Genomic DNA, 20,705 nt, shown 5'->3' on the forward strand with positions numbered 1-20,705 from the left:
GTAAAAATGTCAATTACGTATTGGCTTGGTCCTACATGTCGTCTCACATCGGGAAGTCTGCAAATGTCTAGGTGTCCATTTTTCAGATTTTGCGATAGGCGCCTGTTGATTTTGTAATGGATGGCTGTGAAACTCCATTGTGCTATCTCATACCTTTACTAGCATTCCTCACATTTGATTTATTTCTTGCGTACTCCCCTTTCAGGACCAAGCAACAAAGGGTTTGACTGGTGAAGGGTGTGAACCAGGAGCCCTGGCAGCCTCTCTGTGACTTCTCTGAACTGGAATCAGAACCTTGTGTTGCTTCCCGTATTTAATTGTCATCCCTGTCAGCTGCAGCAGAAAAGTGTTTAACCAGTAACTCTGGCATTCATTTATTTATTCAACAAATATTTATATAATGCGTGCCTACGAAGGGCCAGTCACTGTGCTAGGCACCGGAGAAATGCAATAAACAACAACAACAAAAGGTAGAAATCTCTCCTCCATTGGAGCTTACAGTCCAGGGAGGACAGACAGCAGAAAGACAGATAAATAGATACAAGTGACCTTGGTTCAGTGTTTGTGACACATGACGGACCCTCTGTCAGAAACGGAGCTCAGAGCTCCAGAGATAAACGGGACCAGGCTCCCCACAGGTGTCCTCCACCAGAATGGGGCAGACTACGTGTACTTAGTGTTTCGACCACAAACCGATAGGCACCTGTTGAAATAGGCAGCAGGATTGGGCTGTGCCATTTGGGCTAACAGAGGGGTAAAGAGGCTGGAATTAGATGTGGCAGGAGGGATGGGCACCTGGGTGGCATGCCCAGCAGTTCTAGCACCCCTCAGGCCAGGCCAGAGGAGAGGTCACTTAGGCATCAAGACAGAGGCCCAGTTCTATCGCGGACGAGGAGATAGGCGTGGCCCTGCCAGTCACTCATTCTAGCAATATTTGACACTCGCTATGTGCATACACTTGTCTAAGTCCTGGGATGCAGCAGACAAAGCTCCCTTCCTTGGGAAGTTTGCAGTGAGATGTAGATAATAAACCCCACAAATAAATAAAGCAAAGACGGAAGTTAGGGCCCCCCAACAAGACGTTAGCAATTTTAAGTAGAGTGGTCCGGGCAGGCCTTCCTGTGATCACAGGTGTGACCTGAAAGAGGTAAAGGAGGAAGGAAAGCGGTTGCATGTGGGAGGGTGTTGCAGGCAGAGGAAGCGGCACGTGCAAAGATCCTGAGGCAGGAGTGTGCCTAAGAAGTGATGAGAAGATCGGGTGGCTGGACTAGTTGCTAAGGTGAGAGAGGCAATGGGTGAATGGCATGAGTGGTGGAGGAGAAGGAGAAGCTACATGAGTCGTGGAGTGAACTTTTGCTTTTCCCATCAGTGGGATGGGAAGCCCACTGGAGCGGTCTGAGCGGAAGACCACAGTGGTCTGACTTGGATGTAAACAAGCTCACTCAGGCGGCTGTGCAGAAAGTGGACTGCAGAGAGGCCCGCGCACTTCCTAAACTGGACACATTGGGTGGGAGGTGGATGACAGGATGCCGCGTCAGCTCAGCCACTGGCCCCCAGGCTTCTTACCGTCCTTTGTCTAAGAACGAGATGGACGACAGAGCCAGAGGCAAGGCAGTGGCCGCCGCCGTGGGTGGGGACAAAGCCGCCTTAGCTGTGGGACAATCAGGCTGAGAAGCTACCAGTCACAGAGATTGGTGGCTCTCAACCCCAGTTTCACCCACATCGCTTCGGGGAGCTTCTGAAAATATGCCTCAAGACCCACTTAATTGTTCCTGGGTGGTGTATGTTTATTACGCCGCCCAGGTGATTCTAATGTGCGTCCAGGGCTGGGCACCGCTGATGGGGACAGGCTGACACCGCAAACAGTAGGTCGTCACATGTCCACATTTCATGCATGTCTGAAATATTTGTTATGCCCAGCCGGGAGCCGCTCTGCCTAGCACACAGGAAGCGCCCGGGAGATGTCCCATGTTACCGGTATTAGCAGTGAGGGAGGCTCAAGCCCTCACCCTAGGGGGTGATATGGTCATATCTATGCTTCGGAAATTTTCTATGACAGTGGAGGGTAAAATACTTGTGGCTGGAAGAGGACCCGGCAAGCGGACGACGCTCAGAGCAACCCTCTCCGTCTTGAGCGAGCAGTCACCTGAAGGACTTGTTAAATCAGCCAGCGCTGGGCTCCACCCCCACGGTCTCTGGAGGAAGTCTGGAGAAGGTGGGGAGAGGGGCTTGAGAGTCTACATTCCTAACGAGAGTTCCCAGGTGCTGCTGGTCTGAAGACCCCACGTGCAGACCCACGCTGCCTTGGCCTTGGCGAGAGCAAATGGTCAGGTGGGAGGCGAGGAAGGCCTGACCCTGGTGAGAGGCCACGGAGAGAAGGAGCTGACAGATGCCGTGCAGGTCAGTGTAATAAGGACGTTGCAGTCGAGTGGCTGGGGGAGGACTGGGGGAGGGCCCAGGAAGGGAGGAAGGCCACGAGATGCCGAGGGCCAGGGTGGGGAAGTTGCCCAAGTTGATGAGTAGCCCCCTTTTTAAAGCATTTATGTCAGTTTCTTTGTAGAAAGCAAAAGAGCTTCTTTGTTTTCTCTTACGGGTTTTTGCTTTGTTTCCCCTACTAAATAGTACAATAAATTCCACTTCCTTATTTGTTTTCTCAAATAAAACAATGCCTGCCAGTATCTGTTAGGCTCACATTATAGCTCAGTTCCAGAACATCTTGTAGTGGTTATTTCGAACATGTTCTGGAATCTGTACTTAGGGTACTCAGTGCCTCAACCAACCCACATTTGAAATTGAATTGTTCGTACACAAGCTTATCAAGGTTATTATGCCTGAAGAATAATTTACAGCAGGTGCAGAGCAGGGGGCCGTCCTCTGATATCACAATTATTTCAGTAATCTATAAACCTCCAAGGCTGATGATAGCAGTAAATGCTGTGAAAAGTTTCTATTTTTGACAGACTCTTCTAGTAGGTGAAGCAGTACAAATGGTTTAAAATGTGTTCCTCATAAGGGATAAGATGTAGAAAGACCCTGTGATTTAAAAAGCTGGTATCATGTTAAGGATATCATGTTTTGTAGATTTCATAGTGTGTAATTTGGACAGATGTACGGATGAGATGTCCTTTTTGCTCTCAGGCTTAGAGAATCAAGCATGGTGTTCAGACCCTCTGTCTCATACCAGCTAGTTATGAAATGAGCATTCCTGGGCCTGGCCTCAGACTTTCTCAGGATCTTGGCTGTGGCCTCAGAATCTGCCTTTAAAATAAGGACCACTGGTTTAAGGGCCCATAACAGGGAATATACTTTGGGTTCAACCAGCAGGCAGTCTATGCCAGAAATTAGAGCTAAGAAGCTTCGCCAGATGGAGGTTTTCACAAAATTCCATTTCTATGCCCAGCTAGTATACATAATCATCAGAGGTCAGCAGCAAACAGAGGTTCACCCAGTCCAACAACACGAGCGACTTGTCAATAATGTGTCAGAGGACATTCCAACCAGAAGTAAGTCCTCTTTCTCTTGAGTCACTGCTATTTTTCCACATTTAAGGGGACACTTATTTACTTAGTCATTTGTTGGTGTGGCTGTCACCATACCAAAGACTCTATGGTGATCATAAAGTTTACCTTGCTTGCCAGACACAAAGTGTCCCTTTGTTAGCTAAAACTATGGGCGAGACCAGTCTGACAGAGCTCATGAAACCCTCGCGGTTCTCTGTGCACGTGCCGTCGGAACTCCCTACACGTATCTTACCGAGTTGGATTCTCTGTGTTCCCAACACTAGCGGTGAAAGGCAATCACTTTATTTTATGTTGTATTCAGCTTTTTAGAGACATAATTGACATGCAATAAATTGCACATATTGAAAGGATGCGCTCTGGTTACTGGTGACGTATGTATACACCTGTGAAGCCCCTGTCATGATCAAGAATTTATCTGTCACCCCAAAGGTTTCATGCGCCCTTTTTAATTCCATATTTCCCTTCCTGTCCACCCCTGGCACTAGAAACCATTGACCTATTTTCTGCCACAGTAGATTTTTTGTATTTTCTAGAGTTTTAAATATGTGGAATAATATATACTCTTTCTTTTTCTGGTTCTTAATGAAAGAATTGCTGAATGAGAGCAATTTTGAGATTTATCTGTGTTGCTGTGGATATAAGTAGTTCTTTTTCTTGCTAAGTAGTATTCCACGGCATAGATCTATCACCATTCGCTTACCCCTTTACTTAGGGATGGACATTGGGATTGCCTGCAGTGTCTGGCTGTTACAAATAAGACCGCTAAGGACATGCACACAGGTTTTGTGTGCACATGTTTTCAACGGTCTCAGGTAAATACCTAGGAGTAGAATGGCTGGATATATGGTTAGTGTATGTTTAACTTTGTAAGAAAATGCCAAATCATTTGGCATTTGTTGAAACTATTTTAATCACTTTACATCCTGCCACCCCACGCCGGGCAGCGTATGACCACCAGTCACCCCACATCCTCAACGACACTTCACTCCATCAGTCCTTCTCCTTGTAGCCCTTCCAGTACCTGTTCATGATGATCTCAGTGTGGTTTCAATATGTATTTTCTAATGACCAGGACTTAAGACCAGCAAGCATTAGTCTGGTTTTCAAAGAGAAGGAAAGAATGGGATTTAAACACGAGAAGCTGGTAAAGCCAATCCCAGTCCCTGTCAAAATTCCAGAACAATTAATCAACCAAGTAATTGATATTTAGAAGACTTGAGGTATCATTGACTGCCCACCTGGTCTTAGTATTAACAATTCATACTGAGTTAAGATCATTAATATTTTGATAAGGCGTCATGAGATCAGCAGATAAGAGAGACGGTGTAGGCGCTAATCACCAGATACAGTCACTAAAACATGGCAGTCGCTTTTCATTATGGAAGATACGATGTGCTCCTAGGTTTTCAAATCATGGGCACCCCTGTGTCCTCCTCTGTCTGCCAGCCTGGTGTGTGTCTTCAGCTTCACTCTGCTGCAGGGTCTCTTCATTTGTTGTTGGATTAAATCCAGGTCCTCCAACAGCCCTGTGTTTGATGACGCTCATTTTGGGTGCAGTGTGTACTTTTCCTTTCACAATGGCCCTTTTCCAATCTTTTACATGTTTTTCCATTTAATCTAGTTGTCAGCGCAGAATATTTTATGAAAAATCACTTGTACGTTACTTGCCCATAAATTTTTATAATTCTCTAACTGGATGGCCTAAACAGAATGGCCTGTCATATACGCTTACTCAATACACTATCTACTGAGTGTTCAGTTTGGGGACAGTCTTGTTATCCTAGTCCAAACATCCATATCTGCTAATACATAATGATTGTCTTTATCCCTTTAATACCATGGATGTTAAATTTGATTTAATTTTAGCCCTATTTTCAAATTTACTTCTGTGTCTTCATCCTAAAACAGTTCTGAATTTAAGTAGATTATAATCTACATAGAGTCTCTTATTATTAAAGTTGAATAGCGTCCCAAACCTGCTCCAGCTGTCAGCAGGAAGCAAATTAGAGAGTTTTCCAAAGTTAGAAGGTAGGAGGGAGAGGAAAAAATCTCCTTATGGATAAAGGGTGATCATAGAATTTTTTTCCCCCAGAATGCTCCCAAGATGCTTTCCGAAATCACAGGACACTGTTACTTGCCACTTATTTTTGGTAGTTTCTAGAGGAGAAAAATAAGATTTTAGCAGGGTCAAAATGAGTAAATTTTTATCTTCTCAGCTAACAGAAAACTAGAGAATTTGCTCACTACTCTCTTTCCTAAAGCAGGAAACTAACAATATGTCCGTCTTCCATAATGGAAGGGACTAGTAAAAAATCTGTGTGGTCATTGAGCCTGACATTATTAAAAGAGGAATCCCAAGCAGTAAAAAAATAAAGCCTTAAAAATAAATAAAATTTTATATATATATATATGCATATGTATATATATATGCAGCAGGTGTAGAAACAAGGCTAGTTTGGAGTCTGTGTCACTGGAAATCTAAGGAAATTAGGTTTTTCATACCTTCTACGGAGATTATTTCCCTTAGATTATATTAATACATTTTAAAATATTCTAAATGTGTTTAAGAAGCAAATTTGCAGTCCCTGAGAAACAAGACCACATCCAAATAAATCTACAGGTCTGCCAATTGTCCACCCCCAGCCTTGGAGGCAGTAAGTTTTTGGATTCTTGTTTCTTTACCTACAAACATCCTGTAATTTGAACTAGTAAAGTACACAGCAGCATTTCTCAAAACTGCAGTAATGAGCTGAAGAGCTTGTTAAATATGGACACTCGGGCTCCCCCCAGACCTCCTGAGTCTCTAGGGGTGGAGTCCAGGAATCTGCATTCTGACTGAGCACCCAGATAATTCACGCACTCCTTGAAGATTGAAACCTTCAAAGAGGATATACTGTAGGCCCAGTTCGGTGCTAACAGATAGAATCATTACATTTACAAGAACAAACTGAATATTTTTTAGTTTGGGATCAAGGTGTAAATCATGCTAATCTCTTTATCTTAAGCCTGTTTCTAGGCTGGGAATTCTCTATAGGTGCCTGGTGATTTTATGGAGCTGAACTTCCACCATGCACTATAGAAAGCCCATTACATTCAATTTCTTGCAAATGAATATCTACATTATGATTTGCCTTTATACTTTGGTGCTTTGTGAGCAAAACTTTGATAGGGTTTATCTGAAACTTAACCTGAAAACTTTCTGAGGAAATATGCCTCATCTACTACCTAACATATAATACGCACTCAATAAATATTCACTTAATGAGGAAATAAATGAATGAATAAATGTTTACTCGTTTCATCTTTTCTACCCCTCTTGCCCTTTGTGTATCTTATCATAGTAATTTCTATGCTTATCCTCCCAGATTTCCAGCCCAACAATGGGAGACTTGTTTGTTGAGCCACTTTCCTCATTTCCACAGGGTTGGTTACTAAATCCCTGCATGTTCGTGCCATCTAGAATTTTCTTACTACCCTGGTATTTCCCTGGTTGAGTTATGTGAGATGTTATATATTAGTAAAAGGCATAATCAAAAGAGTAAGGATAATGAGCATACATGTGCCTAAGAATATATTCTATAAATAAAGCATTGTCCTGCAGAGTGAAAATCAGTAATTGGAAACGTTAACACAGCTCTTTCAGAAACTTTTAAATTGAGTAAAACCAAAAATCAAGCAGGCAAAAGATTATATATTGGGATAACATGATGGATAAACTCAAACCAATAGGTGTGGAGAACTTTATACCTAACAGAGAATGTGCATTGCTTTTGAGCAAATATGGAATATTTATAAAACTCTTTGTGTTAAATTACAAATAATCAGCATCACACAGACTATATTCTATGTTCATCATGCAATAAAATTAGATTCCAGCAACAATACTTTCTTTTAATCTACTATGCTGGAAACTAAGTTACATACTATTAAATGACCCTTTGGTTAAAAATAATACCATAAGGAAAATTACAAAATACTTATAACAGAGATACAAGGAAATAATGTAAGCCAAAATTGTTAGAACACAATTAAACAAATACTTAGCAGGAAATTTCTAGTTTGGGACACATTTGCCAGCAAACAGGAAAGATTGGAAACAAATGCTAAGCATTCAACCCAAGAATCTGGAAAAAGTAGTAACAAGCGCACTCCTCCCTCAGAGGACCAAATAAGGAAACAGTAAAGATAAGAGGGAGAAATGAGTGAAAGAACAAAAGAAAAGTAGAGAAGATTTAACGGCCTGAAACCAGTTATATGAGGAAACGTATAACAGAAAGAAAGCATTGGCAGAGAGGGTGAGAATGTGCAGGAGGAGCCCAAGAGGGAGAAGGGGCACTCAGTGCAGAGATCACTAAATATAGCATGAAGAGGAATAACCATAAATAATATATATAATAGCTTTTAACTTTCAGTTATACTTGATGTGGTATATTATTACATATATATTCCTATTATATATTGTACTTATGTATGTAATTGAACAAGTATATTGAAGTATATAGTATCATACATGGTACGATGTATTTTTACCTTTATGTAATAGGTATCGTATATTGTGTATATAATATATGTAGTATCTCATATAGTGTTGTGTATGTATGTCATATACTGTTCTCTAATTCATAAATTTACATATGATATTCTCTGCTGTATAAGTGCACAGATAAGTTATTACATTATGGGAAAGCAAAAAGCAACTGAGGAACTCAGGGAATAACAGTTACACAGTAACTGATTCGACTGACTACATGGATAAAAAGAAAAATATAAAATGTCAAAATTGGTTGAAAAATAAAACCTGAATAAACGAATAACAATTTAGAAAGTGAAATGGTAGTAAAATTCTCCAACAGCAAAAGGTCCAAGCCTCAAGATAATTTTATAAATTACTTTTATCACATATTCAAACAACATATTCTTATTTGTCATTATAAAGTGTAGAAAAATAAGAAACATTATTCAACACTATTCAAACACTATTATGAGACCAATTCAACCTTGATTCCCAAAGTAGGTAAGAACAGGTCACAGAAGGAAAAATATGGGACTATGCAGGAACATTGGTAAAAGATCCTAAATAAAAACATTTGCTAAGCAAACCCAAAAGCATCTTTAAAATACTACATTATGTTTAAGTGGGATTTATTCCAGACACACAAGGTTGGTTCAGTGTAATTCACCAGATGACTAAACTAAATGAGATAATCATATGATCATCTTGACTGATGCAGAAAAAATAATTTTATACAATTGAGTAACTATAATTTTAAAACACTTCTCAAAAAATGAGAATAAAAAAGGAAATCTTAACATAATAAAGATGAAATACCAAGAACCTAAAGCAAATATCATTCTTAGCAGAGAAATTTTAAAATTTTCCATTAAGATTGGAAACAACAAAAAAGCTAAGATATAAAGATGTAAAAAAAAAAAAACCCTAAGACTCTCATCATATGCAGATAATATTATCATCTAACCAGAAAAGCCAGTAGAATCAACAGGTAATCAAAGAGAAGCAACATGAGAGGTTAACTTCAGTGCCAGATAGATCAACTCATAAAATTCAGTAAAATTCCTCTATGCCAGTAATAGTAAAATGCACCAAAATCTATACAATAATTTAAATTTCACCTAACAGAGAATACACAACAAGGACTTCTACAGGGAAAAAAGAAGATGTGATGATATGACTAAAAATAAAACTGTGTTCTTTTGTTGTACAAGATACAGAGCTCAACTCCCATTGTGCTTGGAAGAATCATATGATAAGCAACAGAAGAAAATATAGAACTCTTTTGTGACCTAATCATGTAGAAAGTCTTATTAAATAAGACTCCCAAATTAACAGTCATGAAGACAAAGAAAAAAAAAAGTTGTTGGATTTGACCACAATAAGGCTCATAAGGTGCTGAGTCCTAAGTTAGTCAGAAGCACTTAGAAGCATCATGTCCATACCGCATATTCTTAATAAATCATGAGTCCTTAGAAAATGGTTAGGTGTACCTTCATGGGGTTCAGGATCATGTATGTCTTGTTCTTCATAGTTTTGGGACCTCTCACAGTGCCTGGCACATAGTAGGTGCTTAATAAATATTTAGTGAATAAATAAGTTTTATTGTGTTTTCTAGTCTGCAGAAGTAAGGCAATGTATAATCTGTCTTAGAAATGTTTCTATAAAAATCTTTTAAACTCAAATTTCATTAATTCAAAAAATAATATTTGTTTATTTAGAAAATGTACTTCTGCAAAATATTTTCTAATTATGGGAGCAAAATAAGGGACTATTTCATCATTATTTTCACTTATTTTTTTGTCACTTGAGTCGTTTTCAGTGTCAGTTTGAATCATGTGATTTATAGTCATACGCAAAGTGAGTTGTTTGCAGATAAAGTTTCATAAGACATTACTGAGTAAATATTTCTCTGAAAGTTCAGTGACATTATATAATCTGAATTCCTAATTTCTGTTACTTTGACAGACTGAAATGAGAAAAGTAATTCATGACTGACTGTGTCTTAGCCTCATTTTCTATGATTTCACTCCTCCTTGAAACAGCTCTCTCTTACTTTTGACAAGAGGAAAAACATAATACTCTAAATTTTTTTAAATGTTTATTTATTTTTGAGGGCGGAGGCAGAGAGATTGAGAGACACAGAATCTGAAGCAGGCTCGGGCTCTGAGCTGTCAGCACAGAGCCCGACACAGGGCTTGAACTCACAAACTGTGACCTGAGCCAAAGTGGGATGCTTAACCAACTGAGCGATTCAGGCACCCCCAAAAGCATAACACTCTCACAGTTAAACAGACACAAACAAATATTGGACCTAGAGGCTGTTTGGGATATTTCTGATTATGATTGTGATATTTTTCTGCTGGCACAGGGAGTGAACATTGTCCAACTGTCAGAACCAAGCGGCTATCTATGATTTTGAGAGAGAAACAGGGGTAACAAATAGAGCCCTTCAACGAGCAAAGCCGATTTCAACTCCAGAAGGTAATTTCATATGATCCATAAAGGAAGAAGTAGGATTTGATAAGTACTCCTTAAATATTGCTGTAGTTATATAAAGCCTCAGAGTGAAGCTCATGCAAACTCATTTCCTCACCCCCTGATCATGCACATTCTTTTTGGTTTTCATACTCTTGACTGCTGTGTTTGCTTCAAGTGGTTTGCAGCGTGCTGTAGGGTGATGTTTCACGTCAGGTTCCGCACACCACGGCTTTGGTCATAAGCCCAAGGTAAGGCTTTGTGTGTGCACCCTGTAAGATAAAACACTTTTCCAGACAGTGTTGCTTAAAACAGGTTACACTGACTTTGCTAATTCCTGAATGGCCCTGCCTACCATCTTGGTTCTTAAAATTCCAGAGCTGACCTGTAGCGGGCGCCACTGAGTCTCTGGCTGAAATTCATTTTCTAAAAACCATGGCCTAATATCTTCCCAGAGCCAGAGTGGAAAATTCATTGCTGAATATATTCATAAAAATTCTTTGGGTTGTAAATGATAGAAATACAATTTCAACTAATTTGAGCAAAAGGTTGGGGCTGTTGTTTCAGGATCCAGGAAAGACTGAGACAAAAGAAGACCTTTGAGTTAGCAGATACCCAACTGGTTTCCCAGACTATGGAAACGAACAATGCAAACGGCATCCCCCCTCCCCACCCCTGTCCCCCTCATCTCTCCGGTAAATTTTCTTCTCTCTCACTAAGGACAGCTCTCTTCCACAGAATGGGAAACATGGGTACCCAAATCTCCGATGTACTTTTTATAGCTTCTAGCGCAAAATAAGGACTGACCCTCTTAGTTCTAGTCAAAATCTGCAAAATGTGATACAGGCTCAGTTGGATCAGATGCTCACTCGCAGGAGCGAGGTCACGTGAGAACAAAGAAGCTCTTACAACAGAGCTACGGGCACTGAGCAGAAAAGACACAGTTGTTCAGTTCACACAGCCTCAGTAGTAAATGTACTAGGATGAAATAAGGGTCATGTGGCTTTCTACGAACCCTCTTGTCTCTACTTTTTGAATATCTCAAAATATTTTAATTCAACCCAAGAAAACCTCATAGATCTAGAAAAGCTGTAAAGAAAGGTAATGAATGACCTTGCAGGCAAAAAGCATTGCTGCAGATAGAGGGTCATTTCACAACAGCAAAACGTTTTCTTCAATGGGAAGAGATAAAGATTCTAAATTTATATATATGTACACACACACAAAATTCATTAATATATATATTAATTTGACAGTAAAATATATAAAGCAAAAGCAGCACATAAAAATGTAGACAAATCTACATATTGAAAAATATCTTCCGAAAATATGTCAGTTCAGCCCAAATTACCCTGATACAGAAGCAAACATTTCACATGAGATTTCTCAAGAGCTAGGCTTCTGCAGTCGGTAGAAAGCGCCAGCAAAGTCCTATGTCTGGCACAGAGGGCCGAGGGATAGCAAGCCATGGGTCAGAGCACATAATTTTGGGTCAAGAGTATTTATCACTAATCCGACTACTGGGATCACCTAGTGTTGGGGAGGAGCAAAAGCAACGTGGCAAAGAGATCTCTGCCTTACTTCTCAGAGATAAAAGAAATCCAAGCCGCTCTGTGGCTTGCATGAAAGTGTATTTTGTGATAAAGCTGATCGCATAAACCCAAAGGTGGCCTCAGAAAGGGCTTTCAAATGTTGAGAGACAGCAAGTTTTTCTGTCTCTGGAGGATCTAATAATATTTTTAATATGAATGCCAAAACTAGAGTAACCTTGTGGAATTACTCCTTTAAATGTGATATTTAACAAATCAGCACTTTTAACACATGATTATGATGACTGCGTGTATGCCAGACAATATCTAAAACTGTAAAGTGGGAGGATCTTGGCAAATGTGAGGTCCAGGCTGAGTGCCCCCTCACCACTGCTCGCCCCGGGGAGGGACGACTCCCCCACTCAGAACCAAGCCCCACAGGGGGCCCCAGGATACGTGCATGCTACTTTGATTTAAATTCAACAGACCTAATGCATTAGTCTTGGTGATTAAGTGTACTGGGATCATATCTTGCTCAGATTAAGATCCACATCGCTTTCTTAAAACGTTAAACCCTTTTTGTAAGATCAGACAGTTCCCAAAAAACTAAATGGAATGCTTACTGAGGGGAAGCTTCCTAATCAAAGTACTTCTTGAACATAAAATTTCCACCCATAGTGACATGTTTCTGGGACCGGGCCAACTTTGTATATTCATACTGGTAAAAGGGTATAGAATTAGCAGGCAATAAAGAAAGATAATTAGCAGAGGTCCGGGAGCCAGCTTTGGTGATCAAAATGCATTTTTTAAAATACATCACAGTTGCAGAAATCAGCATGGAGAAGATGTCATTTTCATCCACATTCCCACAGTAATAAAAGGCAGGGTCCATATATACTCATGTCTGTCCAATTCTAAGACCTACACTAAGAGATATTAGTGGAGTTGATGTTTTGCTGTATTCAAATACGTTTACTAAATTCATTTATTCATTTCATACACTTTAATCTTACACTGAATAAATCTTTATAAGTACCTAACAATAAAGGCATTATGCCAGGTCTACAGAAACAGCAGGGAACACAAAGAAGTCATTGTCCTCATAAACATACAGTCTAATGAAGACCTGATACAACATTAAAAAAAGTTAATATATTTGGGCAAATAAACTTGAGGGGGGCTTGTTCAGAGGAGCACTTAAAAAAAGTATTTTAAGCAATAGAAAGAAGCTAAGCAAATACAAATATTTGAAACAAGAGTAAGAAGATCAGGTTATTATAATGTTATTATACTCATAATTTTGTAAATGATTTCCTCCCACTTCATTGAGTAAATAGATGGGGAGGTAGATAGATGACAGACACACCCATACATAGATACGTAGAGAGATGGTCGACAAATGGACAGCAATAGATAAATACATGATAAATGATTGGGGATGAGGATGGAGAAGGAAGACGACCCCATTACTCAGATGGAGAAAGCAAGAACCCTAACTCTGGACCACATTTCTCTTAACATGCCCCAAACTAGGCTTTCAAAGTATTTGCAGAAACCATTCCTACTTTGTTTCATAATTTGAGGATCTAAGTCCATGTGGTTTTTCCTTCACACTAAGCCTCCCCTGTGTCACCACCCCTCTGGGAGTCTTTCTTACTTATGTATAATATACACATTGTATACAAAATGTATAAACATTATACATTATTTTTTATTACTGTGCAGTTCCAAGCAGTAGCCAGGCTCCTGCCAAAGCTAGGGTGTGACAACCTTGTAAATAGTCATGGATACCACAGCTCTTACTTATTCTGTTTGGTTTTAGTTGGTGTTCTATGCTTGAGTTTTGCCATGAGTTCAGACCTTCTGGCCACTGGTCTTAGTAAGTGAAATTGAGTGTTTCAAATTGTAAGCAGTCAAATGGTATCCATCATCCTTTAACGCTTCCCATATTCCCTAAGCACGTGGGGAGAGGGTGCAGGTAGGTAAACAGACAACCCAGCTGGGCTAAGCACAGAGCCCTCACCTCGGAAGGGCACTGCTACCTCGCCTCCCCCGGACAGAGCCGTGACCCAAACAGACAAGCTCTTCTCTTCGCCCTTTAAAGAATATACACCCAAGAAATAGCTCTCCTGTGTCTCCAGGTTTCTTGATCCTGATTATTTTTTTCAATCAAAAGAAACTTCTTTTTGATTTCTTAACTAATCCGCTCATAAATCCATTCAGCCAGCACTGGTCAAGCACCTGCTATGTTCGAATTGCCGGGGAAGAGCTGGGGAAACAAATTGGCGAGGGCCTGGCCCCGGCCCCGGAAGCCGTTCCATCGTGAGCGAGACAGGAAGCAGGTCTGTTCACCAAGTGTGTTGTAACGGTCCTGCCCTTTTAAGCAGAGCCGTTTATTGACCTTTCTCGTATCGCTGCCTACTCTGGGCATGTAGTGCTGTCCAGGTTTAGGTTTCCAGATTTCACATGAATTTTCATTGTTTTAAATTTCTATAACTCCCCAAATATAATCTCGTATGCAGTGAAAATATCGAAGGACTCAGAAAAACAACTGGTCACCACTTTGAAATATATAAGAAAGTGGAATAGCAGCAGAGGAAAATGGCCTTTTTCAAGCCAATTATGCTACCTCAGCTCCCTCTTCAGTAATGGAACCGGGAGCCAGGAAGCAAATGTGGCCCCGAAACAGAAGTTCCTCTCATTTGGGTACGAGAGTTTGATACTGCTTTCCAACGTACCAAACAATGACATCTAATTTCCTTATGAAGCCAACAGTTGTTGATTATTTATGTGTCAGGAGCTGTGTCAGGCACCAGAGACACAGATAAATATGACAACGTGTCTGTTCTCAAAGAATTTTTGCTTATCAAAGTAAATCCCGTGGCTTCCTCCGAGTTGGTACAGGCAACTACTAAAAAATATGTATCTCACCAGGTGACATTATTGGGACAGTAATGCATCTCTTCCCTAAGCCAAAGAGCAAAACTCAAGACATTAGAGAAATCTGGGGATAGTTAGAAGCAGACAGAGAAGGGCACCACACAGCAGACTCTCAGTGAGTCCGTAGGAAAATGTGTAGGCTGCTTCTTAATTTGGAAACACGGGTTGCAAACATCTAAAGAGAGAAATACTTATGAATGATTCTAAAGGACAGTGACAAACAGAGTGTGACTTTGAGGCTTGTGAGGAGGCATAGGGGTGGGGGTGGGGGGTCATACTGTCCTCACAAGATGTCAGGACGCCCAGACCTGACCGCTGTGACACACCTCCCCTGTGGAGCCCAGAGAATGGAGTGGGATCACTCAATCCCATCAGCTCTGTGGGCTTAATAGTTAATAAGCTTCCTGCCATCCTCAAATAACCCTTGTCAGAGAAACCTGCATCATAAGGAGCAGTGGAAAAGAGCATCTGTCCTAAAAACGTGGACCAGCTCCTTCAGCTTCTCACTCTGGTTTCCTAACCTACAAAATGGGGATAGTCCAGTGGTTTGGGTTGAATTACACGAGGAGTGTCACACGCCTAGATGATGTATGTGGGGCACACTGCCCAGTCAATAAACGTTGGCTTCCTAGAGAAAAGAGTTTACAAGATTCCCATAGCACGTGCCTGAGGGGGTGTTTGCAAAGATTATATTTACATTTATAATTATTGTACTTAGAGCAGCCAGGATATTCTGGCCCATGAGTAGAGAACAAATTTGCAACTGGCATATAAGTGTTTGGGTGACTGGCAAAGGTCCAGCAAAAACAATAGAGCATTGTGTTGAACTCCGTGCCTCCCAGGAGAGCACTCTGTGCATCCCTTGGGAGAAAGGAAACTATCAAAACAGGCAGGCATTCAGCTTTTTCATCAAACACAAATTGAGTGCCTGCACTGTGCCTGTACCGAGTGGCATTCTATTAAGAAACAGGGAAAGAGAAGGAGTTGCAGTCGATAGAAGAAACTAGAAGGGTGCCTGGGTGGCTCAGTAAGTTGTGCATCCTACTTTTAGCTCAGGTCATGATCTCACCGTGTGTGAGTTCGAGCCCCATGTTGGGCTCTGTGGTGACAGCTCAGAGCCTGGAGCCTGCTTCAGATTCTGTCTCTGTCTCTGTCTCTCTCTCTCTCTCTCTCTCTCTCTCTCTGTCCTTCCTCTGCTCATACTGTCTCTTAAAAAAGGAATAAATGTTAAAAAAATTTTTTAAATAGAAGAAACTAAAGACCCTGCAATAGAGATCAGTCAAAGGGTAGCCACAGGATGGGCCACAGAATCCACCACCAGAGGACTGTGTCCCCTCCCCCACGAGCACCCCCACTGAAATTCCTGTCTTACCCTCCCAGGAGAGAAGTCAGAGTCACAAGTTAGACAATAGCCACTTTGAGTGACGGGGGGTAGTGGGGGGGATTGCTGACTGCCTAACGAGAAACAGGCCTGGGCAACCTGGCCTTGCACTTGTGAATCCGTACCAGCTCTAACCCCAGGCCAGGAGAGGCACCACATGATTCAGGACTCTGGAGGAGAGAGAGTCTGCTCAGCTGAATATATGTCACCTCATTGGAACAATAATTTACAGATACGTGTTGTTGTCATGGGCTTAATCTTAAAAAGCAGTTTGGAATGGAATTTGAGTAAGAAATACATGGATATATATAGTATAATATAATGGATACTACTGTATCAAGTGCTGGGTTCTGGATGTAATGCAATTCTAACCACTAGCTGCAATAAAGAAATTGCCTAGGGTCTTTACAAGCTGACAAAGAAATGTTAAATAATCCACTAATCATACCACCTGCCAATGAAATAAATTGCTTTTGAAATGCTTCTGAAGGAGGGTGAAAAGAGTAAGTGGGATTTGATTGTAAGCCCCAAGGTTCCCTGCAAGGTTAACCCTGAGCCGTAACAATGTGTGCGCCTCGGTTACTGGCTGTGGATTTCCCCCAGTGAGGTCTTTGTGCCGGAGACGACCACTGTAGTTTTCACCATCAATTAACGTCAGCTTTACAAAAGGAATTAGAAACTAAAATGCCCTTTCCATCAAAGATAAGGGGAAACAGAAGTAGCAGAGAGTAGATTGCCACTTCCCTCAAGATACCCCTTGTGAACAAGATATGGGGGGGGGGCAAGTATAACGATCATGCCAAATGTAGGCTCTTTAAGAAACTTTGGGGTCCCTTGCGGAAAGTGTTTGTCTTGGTGCAGTCACCATTCTTGTAAATGTACGGGAGATTGATTCATTTATTCGTTTTACTTTTTTATTTAAAAATTTATTTTCATGTTTATTTTTGAGACAGAGAGAGACAGAGTGTGAGCAGGGGTGGAGCAGAGAGAAAGGGACAGAATCTGAAGCAGGCTCCAGGCTCTGAGCTGTCGGCACAGAGCACAACGCAGGCCACAAACTCACCAAAGTGAGACCATGACATGAGCTGAAGTTGGATGCTCAACCGACTGAGCCACCCAGGCACCCCTATTTATTTATTTTTGAGAGAGAGAGAGAGAGAGAGAGCAAGCGAGCGAGCGAGCGAGCGAGAGCGAGCACATGCAAGCTCAGGAGGGGCAGAGTGAGGTACAGAGGATCTGAAGCAAGCTCCTGCCGACAGTACAGAGCCTGATGCAGGGCTCGAACTCACAAACACTGAGCTCACCACAACCTTAGCAGTAATCAAGAGTCAGATGCTTAACCAACTGAGCCACCTAGGTGTCCCTGTATGGGAGTCTTAGACCTTTCCACTACTTCTTTTAGTGAGGCTCTCCAGTATATGAATTGACATTTTTTTATACATCACGCACTTCCTTTGATTTACCTACAGAACCGGCTTCTGGGGAGACGGTCCTGAGCGTAGGAGAACATACGTTTACATTCTGACGCTCAGCTGCCCACGTGTCCGCGTGACACTGGCCCTTGCATCCACACAGCTGTCAAAATGCGAAGAGGCTTCCACTCTTAGACCTCTCAACTTAGGTACCCGCGCACCTGTCGGGGCTTCTCCAAGCTGACTTAGCCGCATCGGGGAAAACAGCCATTTCCCTGACCTCCGTCAAGTGGGGCAGAAAAATGCACAGACATTAACTACTTTATTAGCTTCCTGAGTTTTAACCTGTGCAGACACGCATGCAGCCCCCACTCCCATCAGGATGTGGGACAGCTCCAGCACTAGGAAGTTCCCTTGCGCCCCTTCGAAGTAAACCCTGCGACTCTCACTCCAGACAGCGATCCCTGGTCTGATTTCTGTCCCAGAGCATCCATACGAAGAGAAGAGTAGAGTGTGTGCTTCTTTCACTCAGCCAGACGTTTTCAGTTTCCATCTATGTTCTTTAGACAGGCGGTGGTTTCTTCCTTTTTTTACTGCTGAGTAGTACCCATTATATAAATGCCCTACAGTCTACTGATGTACTATTCACTTGAGAATGGACATTTTTGAGTTGCTTTCAGCTTTTGGCTGAACATCTGTGTACAGGTCTTATTCTAGATATACATTTTCATTTATCTTCGGTCAACACCTAGAAGTCGAATTGCTAAGATGTGGAGCAAGTGGGAGTGCAGAGCTACTTTGAGAAGTGGTCTGCCATTTTCTCATTAACTTAAACCTATCTCCCGTGTCCTATGGTTTTAATTTGCATTTCCCTGATGACTAGTGATATTGAGCATTTTTCTCATGTGCTTGTCGACTATTCAAATATTTTCCTTTGTGAACTATCTATTCAAATCTTTTTGCTCACTAGTAAATTGAGTTTCCACTCTTTTATTGAATGGTAGTTCTCCATATATTCTGTTTATAAGTTCTTTGTCAGCCATATATGACAAACACTTTCTCCTAGTCTGTGAATTCTCTATTCATTTTCTAAACAAGGACCTTAATAGATCTAGCCTTTTGGTGATCAGAAGTGTGTAATTTGATGAAGTCCTATTTTTCTCTTTTATGGGTTCTCTGGGTCTATCTAAGAAATCTTTGCCTAACCAAAAGTTAAAAAAATATTCTCCTGTGTTCTCTTCTGGAACAATGTTTCCTGCCTTTTTAACTTTTTAAAAAATTTTTTAATTTTTTTAATTTATTTTTGAGAGACAGAGACAGTGTGAGCAGGGGAAGGTCAGAGAGAGAGGGAGGTACAGAATCCGAAACAGGCTCCAGGCTCTGAGCTAGCTGTCAGCACAGAGCCCAGTGCGGTGCTCGAACCCATGAACCACAAGATCATGACCTGAGCCAAAGCCAGACGCTTAACCAACTGAGCCACCCAGGTGCCCCCTTTTTCACGTTTTCACCCACCATATGAATTTCCCAAGGCTGCTGTAACACAGTAACAATCTTGGGGGGTTAACACAATAGAAATTTTTTGTCTCACAGCTCTGGAGGCTAGAAGTTTAAAATCAAGGGTTTGGCAGAGCCTGTTTCTCTCTGATAGCACTGTCAGGAGGATCCTTCCTTGCCTCCGGCTAGCTTCTGACGGTTTGCCAGGAATCTCTGGCATTCCTTGGCTTCACTCCAATCTCTGCTCTGTCTTCACACAACCTTCTCCCCTGACTCTATATCTCTTCTCTTATTGAGGACACTAGTCAGACCCTACTCCAGTGTGACCTCACCTTGGCTTCTTAGTTACATCTCTAAAGACCCTATTTCCATGAGATCACTTCCACAGGTACCAGGGGTTAAGACTTCTGCATGAGTATTGGAAGGCACAATTCAACCCACAGTGCTTCCCTGGGAGTCTTTTTAGATACTCTCTAATCAGGCCAACCTCCCAGGCAAGAAATGTGTTACAACCACAGATATACTGTGGATCCATTCTTACACCTTGGTTCTTTGGAGGACCACAAACTAGTGTAATATCTAAGAAAATTTTACCCTCCAAGGGCTGATTTTCACCCCTTTCATGTTCAGATATATTAACCATCTCTAGTTAATTTTTGTGAGGTATAGGTTCAAGGTCACCTCTCTGTATGGATATCTACTTCTTCCAGCATTGTTTGTTAAAAGGCTTTTGTTTTGTCCTTGAATTGCTTTGGTTCCTTAGTCTAAAGTGTAGTTTTATTTCTGAACCCTTATTGTGTTTCATTGTCTATCTTTAAACAGCACACTGTGTCTGTATAACTCAGCTTTCTAGTTCAGCTCTTCTTAAAGATTATTGTAGCTATTCTACGTTCTTCGAATTTCTAAATACATTTTAGGAATTACATGCTGATGTCTACATATACACACACACAAAGCCTACTCGGTTTTGACTCAAATCATGTTGAGTGTGTAGATTAATTTGAGGAGAATCATCATCTCAGCAATATTGACTCTTCCAATCCATGATCATGGTATAAGTCTTCATTTGATTTAGATCCTCATTCGTTTCTCTCAGCCTTATTTTTGTTTTCGTTTTTTCTCGGCATAAAGATTTTACACATCTTTTGTTAATTTTATCCTAAGTATTTTGTGGTTTTACATGCTATTCTAAATGATATTCAAGTTCATTTTACAGAAGTTATTGCAAGTATATAGAAATGCAATTACTTTTTATATATTGACTTTATATATATATATAAATACCACCCAACTGAACTCATTTATTAGTTCTAGTGATTTTATGCAGATTATTTTATGACTATGTGTACAACATGTTGTCCATGAACAAAGATATGTATTTCATCCTTTTTCAGTCTATGTGCCTTTTATTTCTTTACCTTATACTTTTTCTTTGATGCC

At 41.1% G+C, this 20,705-nt stretch overlaps 1 long non-coding RNA gene across 5 annotated transcripts in view; it reads left to right on the plus strand.

The window, feature by feature from the left end:
- The window catches only part of LOC115271669, a 154,024-nt gene that overhangs the window by 114,232 nt on the left and 19,087 nt on the right, over positions 1-20,705 (plus strand). For 4 of the 5 annotated variants that reach the window (XR_003900049.1, XR_003900046.1, XR_003900047.1 and 1 more), the window contains one exon: positions 206-361. The exons of the other annotated variant lie outside the window; for it this stretch is intronic. This is a non-coding gene — a long non-coding RNA (uncharacterized LOC115271669). Of the gene's footprint in view, positions 1-205; positions 362-20,705 lie in introns of those variants that run through there. 5 annotated transcript variants of the gene reach the window in all.

This window comes from Suricata suricatta, chromosome 11 (assembly GCF_006229205.1).
Source record: "Suricata suricatta isolate VVHF042 chromosome 11, meerkat_22Aug2017_6uvM2_HiC, whole genome shotgun sequence".
Classification (NCBI taxonomy): Eukaryota; Metazoa; Chordata; class Mammalia; order Carnivora; family Herpestidae; genus Suricata; species Suricata suricatta.